General features: G+C 31.4%; 1 protein-coding gene across 3 annotated transcripts in view; it reads right to left on the reverse strand.

The window, feature by feature from the left end:
* Nucleotides 1-5,767, reverse strand: part of LOC142240706 (guanine nucleotide exchange factor DBS) — a 381,804-nt gene extending 376,037 nt beyond the window's left edge. For all 3 annotated transcript variants that reach the window (XM_075312411.1, XM_075312410.1, XM_075312409.1), the window contains exon 1: nt 5,649-5,767. The gene's annotated coding sequence lies outside the window, so the exon portion shown is untranslated. The remainder of the gene's footprint in view (nt 1-5,648) is intronic.
* Nucleotides 5,768-12,246: the final 6,479 nt, after the last annotated feature.

The following is a 12,246-nucleotide window of genomic DNA, read 5'->3' on the forward strand; positions in this document are numbered from 1 at the left end:
AACTTCTCTCTTATCGAGCTGTCCGATTCTATGTCTAGTTCAATGATAAGGGACCTCTTTTTTATAGCCTAACTCCAACGGTGTTGCGGTGAGACTACTTAGAGAAGATTTGTCCGAAATGTAACCACCATTACTGAGAGGGAATAATTTATTTATTTATTTATTTGTATATTTCTACACAGCCATTGTCTTGTCTTATGATTATAGTGCAGATTTCAATAGTTGAAATAATATCCATCTTAATTAGGATTACAATAATTCATATTATGGGAAATTTTATAAAAAAGAAAAAAAATTGAGGAAAAACATTTCTTTTAATCCAAGTCTGAAAAGCTTTTTGGTATTTGGTTAAAACTGGGATTGAACCTATGCAAGGCACTCATTCTAACCATTGCTCCACGGTCTATAGGAAAATTAAAGTTGGCTTAGGCTAAGTTTAATTGGTCTTCTTTTTCCTACACTTTTTCCATCCCTATCTTGTGCAAGGCAAAACAGTAACAGAGGAAATTGTCGACAGTTTAAACTAATCTTCAACGATTTCCTAGTTCTAATCTCGTACGAGTTTTATGTCGTCCCTCCGACACCCCTGCTGTTCCGCAATTATTTAATGTTCTAATCACATCGGATATCTGCACATATTTTTTATTGTTCTTCCGACTATTTTGCTGCTTCCCAGACCTACATGTGCTTTTAGCGTCTATCTCGGTCCGTAGGGAACCTATCGACCTTAGGTTAGATTAGGGATTGTGGCAATCTGACATTTTAGGCTCCCTAAGACTATTCAATCCATTATAATTCCACAAGTGGTGATCTTCTCTTATCAATGAGGGCTGCCCCAGTGACAAGGGACCTACTTCAACCTAGCCAAGTCAAAACGATGTTCGGGATTCGGCGAGACTTATTAGAAAATCTTTGAAACACTCAGAAATGTTACCAACATTACTGAGAGATAATAATCCATCGGCGTTCTTTTTTTCGAAACTATGATAAACTAATGACTCTTTGTATGCCAGGTAGGGTACTCTAACCATTTCACCTCGGTGGCTCCCGTGATTATGTGGATTTCTTGTCAGAACCCCTATATTCTATGCCAACTAACGGCGTATAAGTAAATTTAAGATGGCTTAAGTTAAGTTGAGTACAGAAGAGAGGATTTTCGTCCTAGGTGTCATAAAACGTTTTTTCCGACACCAATGTGTCCTGTGATCCTATATATCCTCTCTCGTTCAATAACAGGTTGGCTCATAAGTTCATGAATTTTTGCCATCCTTTTCAATGACTTGTGGCAACGCACTGTGCGTTGTCTTGGCGGAACAACACTTTTTTCTTCTTCATATGGGGCCGTTTTGCCGCGATTTCAACCTCCAATATCGCCATATAGTAGTCATTGTTGATGGTTTTTCCCTTCTCAAGATAATCGATAAAAATTATTCCACGCGCATCCCAAAAAACAGAGGCCATTACTTTCCCAGCGGACTTTTGAGTCTTTCCACGCTTCGGAGACGGTTCACCGGTCGCTGTCCACTCAGCCGACTGTCGATTGGACTCAGGAGTGTAGTGATGGAGCCATGTTTCATCCATTGTCACATATGGACGGAAAAACTCGGGTGTATTACGAGTTAACAGCTGCAAACACCGCTCAGAATCATCAACACGCTGTTGTTTTTGGTCAAATGTGAGCTCGCGCGGCACCCATTTTGCACAGAGCTTCCGCATATCCAAATATTGATGAATGATATGACCAACACGTTCCTTTGATATCTTTAAGGCCTCTGCTATCTCGATCAACTTCATTTCACGGTCATTCAAAATCAATTTGTGGATTTTTGTGATGTTTTCGTCGGTAACCACCTCTTTCGGGCGTCCACTGCGTTCACCGTCCTCCGTGCTCATTTCAGCACGCTTGAATTTTGCATACCAATCAATTATTGTTGATTTCCCTGAGGCAGAGTCCGGAAACTCATTATCAAGCCAAGTTTTTGCTTCCACAGTATTTTTTCCCTTCCGAAAACAGTATTTTATCAAAACACGAAATTCCTTTTTTTTCCATTTTTTCACAATAACAAAAGTTGGTTTACAAAAGACGCTCTATCTCGCAAATTGACTTATAGACGTCAAATTTTGACACGAATCATTTGAAGGTTGGTACTATATAAAAATAATTTGCATTTAATACTAGCGACGCCATATATGTGTCAGAACGGGGACTTATCAGCCAACCTGTTAGTTAACGGATGCTGATTATGTTCGAACTTCTTTCCGATCGCTCCTTAATTTCGATCGGAAATGGAGAACGCAAGGACGGGAACTCTATCGACCTTGCGTTCTCCATTTCTGCCATTTGATTGCCTATTTCACTTGGTCTTAGTACGATAGGTCTTGAAAACCAAGTAATACTACCGTTTTCAGATTATCCAATAGTCGCCCTATTGTATTCCCGTATGGTTCGTGCTCGTGATCTTGGTGTATCTTCATCCCTATAGACCTCGTGTTCGTGTTGAGATAAGATCCCTTAGCACTTGGACTTCCCCAGCAGAAAAGTACTATAGTATCTCCATCCTGAATCCATTGTGGTACAATGGTCAGCATGTCTGCCATGAATATAAGGGAGCTCTGATTCCTCCGGTGCTATGGGCGATGGCCAGACTTCGTGAATTGGATTAACCTTGTAGCTTCTGACCACTTCAGCTACAGAGTCCTTATGATTATGATCAAGACGCTCTCTTTTGTAAGCTGAATGTCGCGTTCTAGAAGGTGAAGATCAATCGTTACATTCCTGGTTCGTGATCGTGATCTTGGTGTATCTTCATCCCTCTTCGTGTTGAGATAAGATCCCTTAGCACTTGGACTTCCCCAGCAGAAAAGTACTATAGTCTCTCCATCCTGAATCCATTGTGGTGCAATGGTTAGCATGTCTGACATGAATATAAGGGAGGTCTGATTCCTCCGGTGCTATGGACGATGGTCAGACTTCGAGAATTGGATTAACCTTGTAGCTTCTCACCACTTCAACTACGGAGTCCTCATGATTATGATCAATACGCTCTCTTTTGTAAGCTGAATCAAGCGTTCTAGAAGGTGAAGATCAATCCTTATATTCCTGGATGGTAGTTGAATATACACAATATGGTGATTTGGATGGTTACTGTGATAACAATCCAGGAGGGCTCTGACAACATGTAATTGTGTCTACGCAAGGGGAGGATCTTGGTCTTCACATAAAAATAATCCAGGGAAGGACTGCGGAGACACTCTGTCTCAGTTATAAGGGTTCGAGTTTCTTTCCGAATCTCTTAACTGTCGACCGCGTAAACTCTGTCGACCTTGCGTTCTCCAAGTTTGTGTCCTGTAGCACGATTGCTGTCAGGCTATTGAGTATATCGCTTCGCCTAAGTAAGGTAGGTCCAGGCATTCCAGTATTGTTGGCGATCTTAGAGTATCTTCAGAACAGTAATATGATTCTACAGATGGAGCAGTCCACTTGGTATACTCTCGGATCCATGCTCTCTCCCTTATGAATCCATTGTGCTGCTTTGGTCCGCATGTCTGCCAAGGATATATGTGAGGTCTCTTTCCTCCGATGCTATGGACTGCGGTTGAACTCTGGATTAAATTTGTAGTTTCTCACTGCTTCAGCTTCACACTCATCATGAATCCTGTTTAGATCTGAGTGGTATGTTGCCTGATTTCTTTTTTTAACGCTGGATCTTGCGCTCTACAAGGTAAAAAGGTCGATCCTTTCAGAAAATGTATGTTCACAATTTGTTGATTTGGAAAGTTACTGCTATATCCATCTCTCCATATAAAGATGATCCAGGGGTCGTTGCCTAAGGGCAGCGTTCTGCCAGTTCTGTATATTATTCCACTTGTCTTAGGTGTCCACACTCCATAGTTTACCGCTGACCGGCCAATTTCCTTATAGGTAGTCAACAAGGTGTCCTCGTCCGCATCGCAAGTGTTACAGACAAGCGGCTTGAGGACATTGCCTCTCACAAATTACAGTGACATATACAGATAACTTAAAACGAACGTCAAGTGTGAGCCCGAGAATTGTTATGAAATTGACTCTAATATTCAACTGTCTGCATATTTCTGATGTCCATGTATCCTTATCTAGTCCTTGCCACTTCCGCCTCACCATATCCCTCTATAGGTCTGATAAGAAAACAATCTTCCCTCCTCTTCCAGTATCCACAACAGCCTGTATATACCCTGCCATCATTTCAAAGTTCTATTTCATCTTTATCGCTACCACAGAATCGTAAGTGACACTACAACAATCGCCAACTGTGATTGGGGAAGCGTATCAAAAATTACGAAATGTACATGAAAGTATTTTGCCATCACTATTGTTACAAGAGCCACTTTATATTTTGTAAAACACCAAGAGCAATTAGCTTATTATAATTTATTTAAATAAAAACGAAAACGAAGGGTTGAAACGCTTAAAATTGTGAAAGGTATATTGGTGAACAATTGTCGGGTTTTCAAAAGGAATAAAAAAAATCACTTTTTTATAATAGTTTAAAGGGACTCTTATTGGAGTCGTTCTAAATTTATCTAAAAAGGCACATAATAATTGCACTCATGCGATGCTTTTTTGTAGTAACTTGGCTTGATACAACTTCCCTATACTGACGGCACTTTTGCGACGAGTTTTCGATATCGTATACGACTGTTTTTGACGTGGTGAGGATTCTCTGAAGCGCCGTGAAATTCAAAAAAATGTTGGCAGGGTAGAGTTCACCCATAGTAATACCAAAAAAATGTCTCCCAATGGTGTTTCTTCTGATCCGCTTGGGAATTTTTCTTTGAGGTTGACACATACTGCTAAAGTGTTTAGGAAAGATGACCGACTTATCACACTGTAAGTCGTAATGAAGTTTTAATTTCATACGTTTTAGTATTCAGAAAATATCACCAAATAAAAATTTTCGGATTTGCTCCGAATATCGAAACATGGGGGATTGTCTATTGTCAGTTTTCTCCCCCAAAAATAGTATGGAGAATGTACATATGAATCAATTGGAAACCTATCGATAATTATAGCGTTTCCTTTTTTTAATACTCGTAGATGTCATTTACATCTTTCCACATTTAGCCACCATAAACAAATTTCTAGAAAGATGAATAGTTGCATGGTAAATATTTTTTCAGTAATGTGCCACATAGAGCCGTAAAACACTTTCGAGGATCCACACTCAAATGCAGATATCCTCTTGTCAACATTACACCGTTGACAAGGTTTTGGATACCTAATTGTATACATGTGTATGGAAATGTGTTCGTTACAACTATGCGGGCTTGTGTATATGTAACAGAGTGAATATTTGTATCTAAACTATGAAGGTCAATTTATGGTCTAGGTTCCATGGTTAAAAGCTGTTTTTTTATGGGGGTGGTTCTCCTTGTAGGGCGGAAGGAAATCAATCTAAATAATTTTTCAAAGCATACTTTTAGGCAACGGAATTTTATTTTTCCCTTTGATATTGCTTGAGATATTTTTTTTTTGCCTTGAACCAGAAGTGTTAATTCTTATTAAATAATTTTCCATTTCTTTTCCTTTTCTATGGCATATTTTTCGATATATTTTTATAGCTTAACTTGCTATTTTGGTTTTATTTCCTTATTTTTCTTAACACACTCACATGCACACCCATATCTTAATATGCACACTTATATACACACACACGAACGCGCTTTATTACAACATTTTCTCAATAGAGAATCCAAACGACATGTCCATATGGCAAACGACGACCGTATTTTGCCAGAGTTCAAATTGTACTGAGTTGCTTTGTAGATGAGGGTCGTAGTTGGTCTTAACTTTTGCGATTCGTTTTTGTTCTCTTCTTGAAATGTTAGCATTTGTCATCAGTACTCTTGTTGACTACTATTGTTGCTGTAGTCAACATAGCCATGTTAATGAAACCTTGAGAAACCCACACTTATTTTGGCACTGTTAGTTTATTTGTTGCATTTACATTTTCTCGCGCCAATAAATCACCGTTATACCGTTACATGTGTTATGTATGTATGTACATCATATATTTACATGCGTCATATGTAATTGCTCCATTTAATGTAAGAGATTTCTACCTAGCGACAATAAATTTATCTTGTTTTTTTAGAAGTGGAATGAAGTGACCAGTGAATAATTAATATGAACGTACATTAAGCGTTCATCAACTATTTCATGGCCACGATATTTATTTTTGGATACATGCTGGAATATTGGATTCAAAGGAGTCATTTGCAATTTTAAAGTTGTTTATGTTTCTTATTTTGATATCTCCCTTGAGGAGAGTGCCGGCAAACTGTCTATTTTCATTTGCTGCAATATACATGTGTATGTGTGGGTGAGCACAAGTATTAGAATAGCGCATGTGCTGTAGTTACAGCTGTATTGTTTCCGCCCAGCTGATTAATAATTAGGGTTTTGGGTGAAAAATGTAGAAGATTAATAAGAATCAATTCAACGACAAAGGCGGTGTATTCATTTTGTATAGCACACCTTAAGGTGCGAAATTGAAAACACATATTTGTAATAGACTAATGGTACTGGGTAGGATTTGTAAAAGAATCCGGTGTAACGGAAACGACGATGCTACATCAAGACGATGTTACATTATATGATTTAGGTATACATTTTATATAGCATACTTTAAGGTGCTTAATTGAAAAATCCATGTTTGTAAGAGATTAATGGTTGTTGGTAGGATTTTTAAAATAAACCAATGTAACGGTAACGACGATATTACATTGTGTTCTGTAAACCTAAAAAAATATTTGTGTGTGGCCTATTCTATGGCGCAGAATGAAAATCCATAATGCTCGTTAACAATTCATTGGTGAAAAATCTATAACATAAATTATTAACAAGGACAAAATAGTTTTTTACTAAGATATAATAGGAAATTGATAAAATCAAGTGAATGTATGCTATCACAAATATAAAAATTGTTCGCAAATATAAAAATCATAAGCACAACGTTTGACGATAGCTAAGTTTGCATTATGGCACGGTTACTTTTCTTTAGTAAATATTTAATTTAAAAAAAATCGATATTGTTTTCGGGTTTCGTAGCGAAAATCAATTACTTTATTGTAATAAACAATTCGAATTCTGAAATTTCACTCAATGGATGTGAAGGTCCTTTCCTTTAATTCTTCGTGGGGTTTGACTCAATGTTGTGCTCGTTCTTTTGAAATTTTTGCAGTTTTAGATCAAAGTTTAGACTTTTTTAACCTGTTATTAATATTTGAATTTGGAACGCCGTTCGGACTCGGCTATAAAGAGCTTAACATGGAATCGGGCAGCAGTCAGTGATAAGTGAGAAGTTCACCATTGTGGTATCAAAATGGACTGAATAGTCTAAGTGAGCCTGATACATCGGGCTGCCACCTACACTGAAAAAAAAGCATACTCGGTTCCAAAGATTTTGTCTTTACTTTAAAAAATTTGGTATTGATTCCGAGCCAAAGAAGCGGAGAATACAAGTAAGGATACTTTTAAGACACAATTCTCTTTTAAATTTAGGTTTTGTGTACTTGCTTCTAGGAAGCAAATTTTAATTTTTCGCTTTCTCAGCTTTTTTTCTTCATATGCTATCAAAGTCCTTTAAAAACGAGTTAACGGCAACTTTATTTTCCAAATTAGGACTCGACTTCCAGTAGAAATTATGCTATGTTTGAAGTAAAAAACTTCTTTAAAATAAAGTTTTGAAAAACATGTCCTATATTTGAACGATTTTTTGCTTTGTAGTCAAGATGCAAAAAGACAACCAATTTAAAGACACTTTCATTAAATTTAAAGAATTTTTCTGAATTATTAAAGTCAAGTTGACCTTAGCCCTTCATGTTATGATACCCATTTTTAATTCAAATCACTTAATTATAAGGACAATACGACTTCATTGAAAAGTTTATCGACTTTTGGACAAGGAAAATAACTTTATTTTAGAGAAATGTGTCTTCTATGCTAAGCAAAATTTGTATTCGTATTTTAAAGACATGAAATTTTTGACCTCACGACAATATTTTTTTCAGTGTAACCTAACCTAATATTTCAATTGAATATTTTATTACTTTACTCTAAAAAAATCAATGGAAATATCCACATACAATTTCACATTACCTTAGCTTATGAAAATTAGTAAACTGTAGTAAAAATTTCCCAATTCCGAGTAATTTTTCTTGGAAAAAAAATACACAAACGAATTACATAATTTTACTAAATGAGAATTTCTCCCAAAATAATAATAACATTTTCAGTTTTTTTTTTTTTGTATGTGACACATAGCTTCAGAACCAGAACCTCGTAAACTATAACAAATATTATTAAACTGGAATTAGGCTAGTGAAGGGAACTGTATGTAAAAATGGATTGGAGTTAATGAATTTTTTTTTTTGAGCCAATCGGTGTCCAATTCTAGGAATATTATCACCTAATAGCAGTGTTGCCAGTATTTCGCTGGTTCTTGTCCCCAAATTATGATGTTTTCGTCCTCAAAAATCCCCAATTTAAATATAAATTCCTCACAAAAATCCCCAATACATTTTTGACAATTTTTTTGAAAAAAATAAAGCAAAATGCTCTGCTGTAGAAAATCAGTAATAACTGAAAAATTAAAATTTTTTCAAATCCAGCAAGCTGCAATAAAATCAAGATTTCGACCCACAATATCAAGAGACTGGTAATCGTCTTCCAAATGCTGGAGATATGAATTCGGTCACCTTGTATTTATGAACGAAAATTTGCTTCTAAATATTCAAGTAGTAAATTTGGGTGGTAGACACGTTGCCAAATTTGGTAGAATTCTACCAGAAATGGTAGATTTTGTATTGTTTGGTAGATTGGTACGATTTTTGATATTTTGGTAGATTTTGCAGATGCACTCAAAATTTTTTATAGAAAACTTTTGACAAAATTTTGAGAAAACTTTTGACAAAATTTTGAGAAAATTTTGTATATGGAAAAAAAATTGAGAAAATTTTCTATAGAAATAAAATTTTGAAAAATGTACTTTAGAAACTAAATTTTGACAAAATTTTCTAAAGAAATAAAATTTTGAAAAATGTACTGTAGAAACAAAATTTTGACAAAATATTCTATAGAAATAAAATTTTGACAAAATTTCCTATAGAAATAATATAGCTAATAAAAATAACATTTTGACAAAATTTTCTATAGAAATAAAATTTTGGCAAAATTGTCTATAGAAATAAAATGTTCACAAAATTTTGTATAGAAATAAAATTTTGACCAAATTTTCTATAGAAATAAAATGTTGACAAAATTTTCTATAGAAATAAAATTTTGACAAAATTTTCTAGAGAAATAAAATTTTGACAAAATTTTCTATAGTAATAAAATTTTGACAAAATTTTCTTTAGTAATAAAATTTTGACAAAATTTTCTATAGAAATAAAATTTTGACAAAATTTTCTATAGTAATAAAATTTTGACAAAATTTTTTAAAGAAACAAAATTTTCTATAGAAATAAATTTTTGAAAGATATACTTTAGAAACAAAATTTTGACAATATCTTCTATAGAAACAACATTTTGACAAAATTTTCTATACAAATAAAATGTTGGCAAAATTTTCTATAGAAATAAAATGTTGACAAAATTTTCTATAGAAATAAAAAGTTGACAAAAATTTACCATAGAAATAAATTTTTGAAAAATGTACTTTAGAAACAAAATTTTGGCAACATTTTCTATAGAAACAACATTTTGAAAAAATTTTCTATAGAAACAAAATGTTGGCAAAATTTTCTATAGAAATAAAATGTTGACAAAATTTTCTATAGAAATAAAATGTTGACAAAAATTTACCATATAAATAAAATTTTGATAAAGTTTTCTATAGAAATCAAATTTTGGCAAAATTGTCTGTAGAAATAGAATTTTGACAAAATTTTCTATAGAAATAAAATTTTGGCAAAATTGTCTATAGAAATAAAATGTTGACAAAATTGTCTATAGTAATAAAATTTTGACAACATTTTTTAAAGAAACAAAATTTTCTATAGAAATAAATTTTTGAAAGATATACTTTAGAAACAAAATTTTGACAACATCTTCTATAGAAACAACATTTTGACAAAATTTTCTATACAAATAAAATGTTGGCAAAATTTTCTATAGAAATAAAATGTTGACAAAAATTTACCATAGAAATAAATAGAAATACATTTTTGAAAAATGTACTTTAGAAACAAAATTTTGACATTTTCTATAGAAAAAACATTTTGACAAAATTTTCTATAGAAATAAAATGTTGACAAAATTTTCTATAGAAATAAAATTTTGACAAAATTTTCTTTAGTAATAAAATTTTGACAAAATTTTCTATAGAAATAAAATTTTGACAAAATTTTCTATAGTAATAAAATTTTGACAAAATTTTTTAAAGAAACAAAATTTTCTATAGAAATAAATTTTTGAAAGATATACTTTAGAAACAAAATTTTGACAATATCTTCTATAGAAACAACATTTTGACAAAATTTTCTATACAAATAAAATGTTGGCAAAATTTTCTATAGAAATAAAATGTTGACAAAATTTTCTATAGAAATAAAAAGTTGACAAAAATTTACCATAGAAATAAATTTTTGAAAAATGTACTTTAGAAACAAAATTTTGGCAACATTTTCTATAGAAACAACATTTTGAAAAAATTTTCTATAGAAACAAAATGTTGGCAAAATTTTCTATAGAAATAAAATGATGACAAAATTTTCTATAGAAATAAAATGTTGACAAAAATTTACCATATAAATAAAATTTTGATAAAGTTTTCTATAGAAATCAAATTTTGGCAAAATTGTCTGTAGAAATAGAATTTTGACAAAATTTTCTATAGAAATAAAATTTTGGCAAAATTGTCTATAGAAATAAAATGTTGACAAAATTGTCTATAGTAATAAAATTTTGACAACATTTTTTAAAGAAACAAAATTTTCTATAGAAATAAATTTTTGAAAGATATACTTTAGAAACAAAATTTTGACAACATCTTCTATAGAAACAACATTTTGACAAAATTTTCTATACAAATAAAATGTTGGCAAAATTTTCTATAGAAATAAAATGTTGACAAAAATTTACCATAGAAATAAATAGAAATACATTTTTGAAAAATGTACTTTAGAAACAAAATTTTGACATTTTCTATAGAAAAAACATTTTGACAAAATTTTCTATAGAAATAAAATGTTGACAAAATTTTCTATAGAAATAAAATTTTGACAAAATTTTCTATAGTAATAAAATTTTGACAAAATTTTCTTTAGTAATAAAATTTTGACAAAATTTTCTATAGAAATAAAATTTTGACAAAATTTTCTATAGTAATAAAATTTTGACAAAATTTTTTAAAGAAACAAAATTTTCTATAGAAATAAATTTTTGAAAGATATACTTTAGAAACAAAATTTTGACAATATCTTCTATAGAAACAACATTTTGACAAAATTTTCTGTACAAATACAATGTTGGCAAAATTTTCTATAGAAATAAAATGTTGACAAAATTTTCTATAGGAATAAAAAGTTGACAAAAATTTACCATAGAAATAAATTTTTGAAAAATGTACTTTAGAAACAAAATTTTGGCAACATTTTCTATAGAAACAACATTTTGAAAAAATTTTCTATAGAAACAAAATGTTGGCAAAATTTTCTATAGAAATAAAATGTTGACAAAATTTTCTATAGAAATAAAATGTTGACAAAAATTTACCATATAAATAAAATTTTGATAAAGTTTTCTATAGAAATCAAATTTTGGCAAAATTGTCTGTAGAAATAGAATTTTGACAAAATTTTCTATAGAAATAAAATTTTGGCAAAATTGTCTATAGAAATAAAATGTTGACAAAATTGTCTATAGTAATAAAATTTTGACAACATTTTTTAAAGAAACAAAATTTTCTATAGAAATAAATTTTTGAAAGATATACTTTAGAAACAAAATTTTGACAACATCTTCTATAGAAACAACATTTTGACAAAATTTTCTATACAAATAAAATGTTGGCAAAATTTTCTATAGAAATAAAATGTTGACAAAAATTTACCATAGAAATAAATTGAAATACATTTTTGAAAAATGTACTTTAGAAACAAAATTTTGACATTTTCTATAGAAAAAACATTTTGACAAAATTTTCTATAGAAATAAAATGTTGACAAAATTTTCTATAGAAATAAAATTTTGACAAAATTTTCTAT

This window comes from Haematobia irritans, chromosome 5 (genome assembly GCF_050003625.1).
Source record: "Haematobia irritans isolate KBUSLIRL chromosome 5, ASM5000362v1, whole genome shotgun sequence".
NCBI lineage: Eukaryota > Metazoa > Arthropoda > Insecta > Diptera > Muscidae > Haematobia > Haematobia irritans.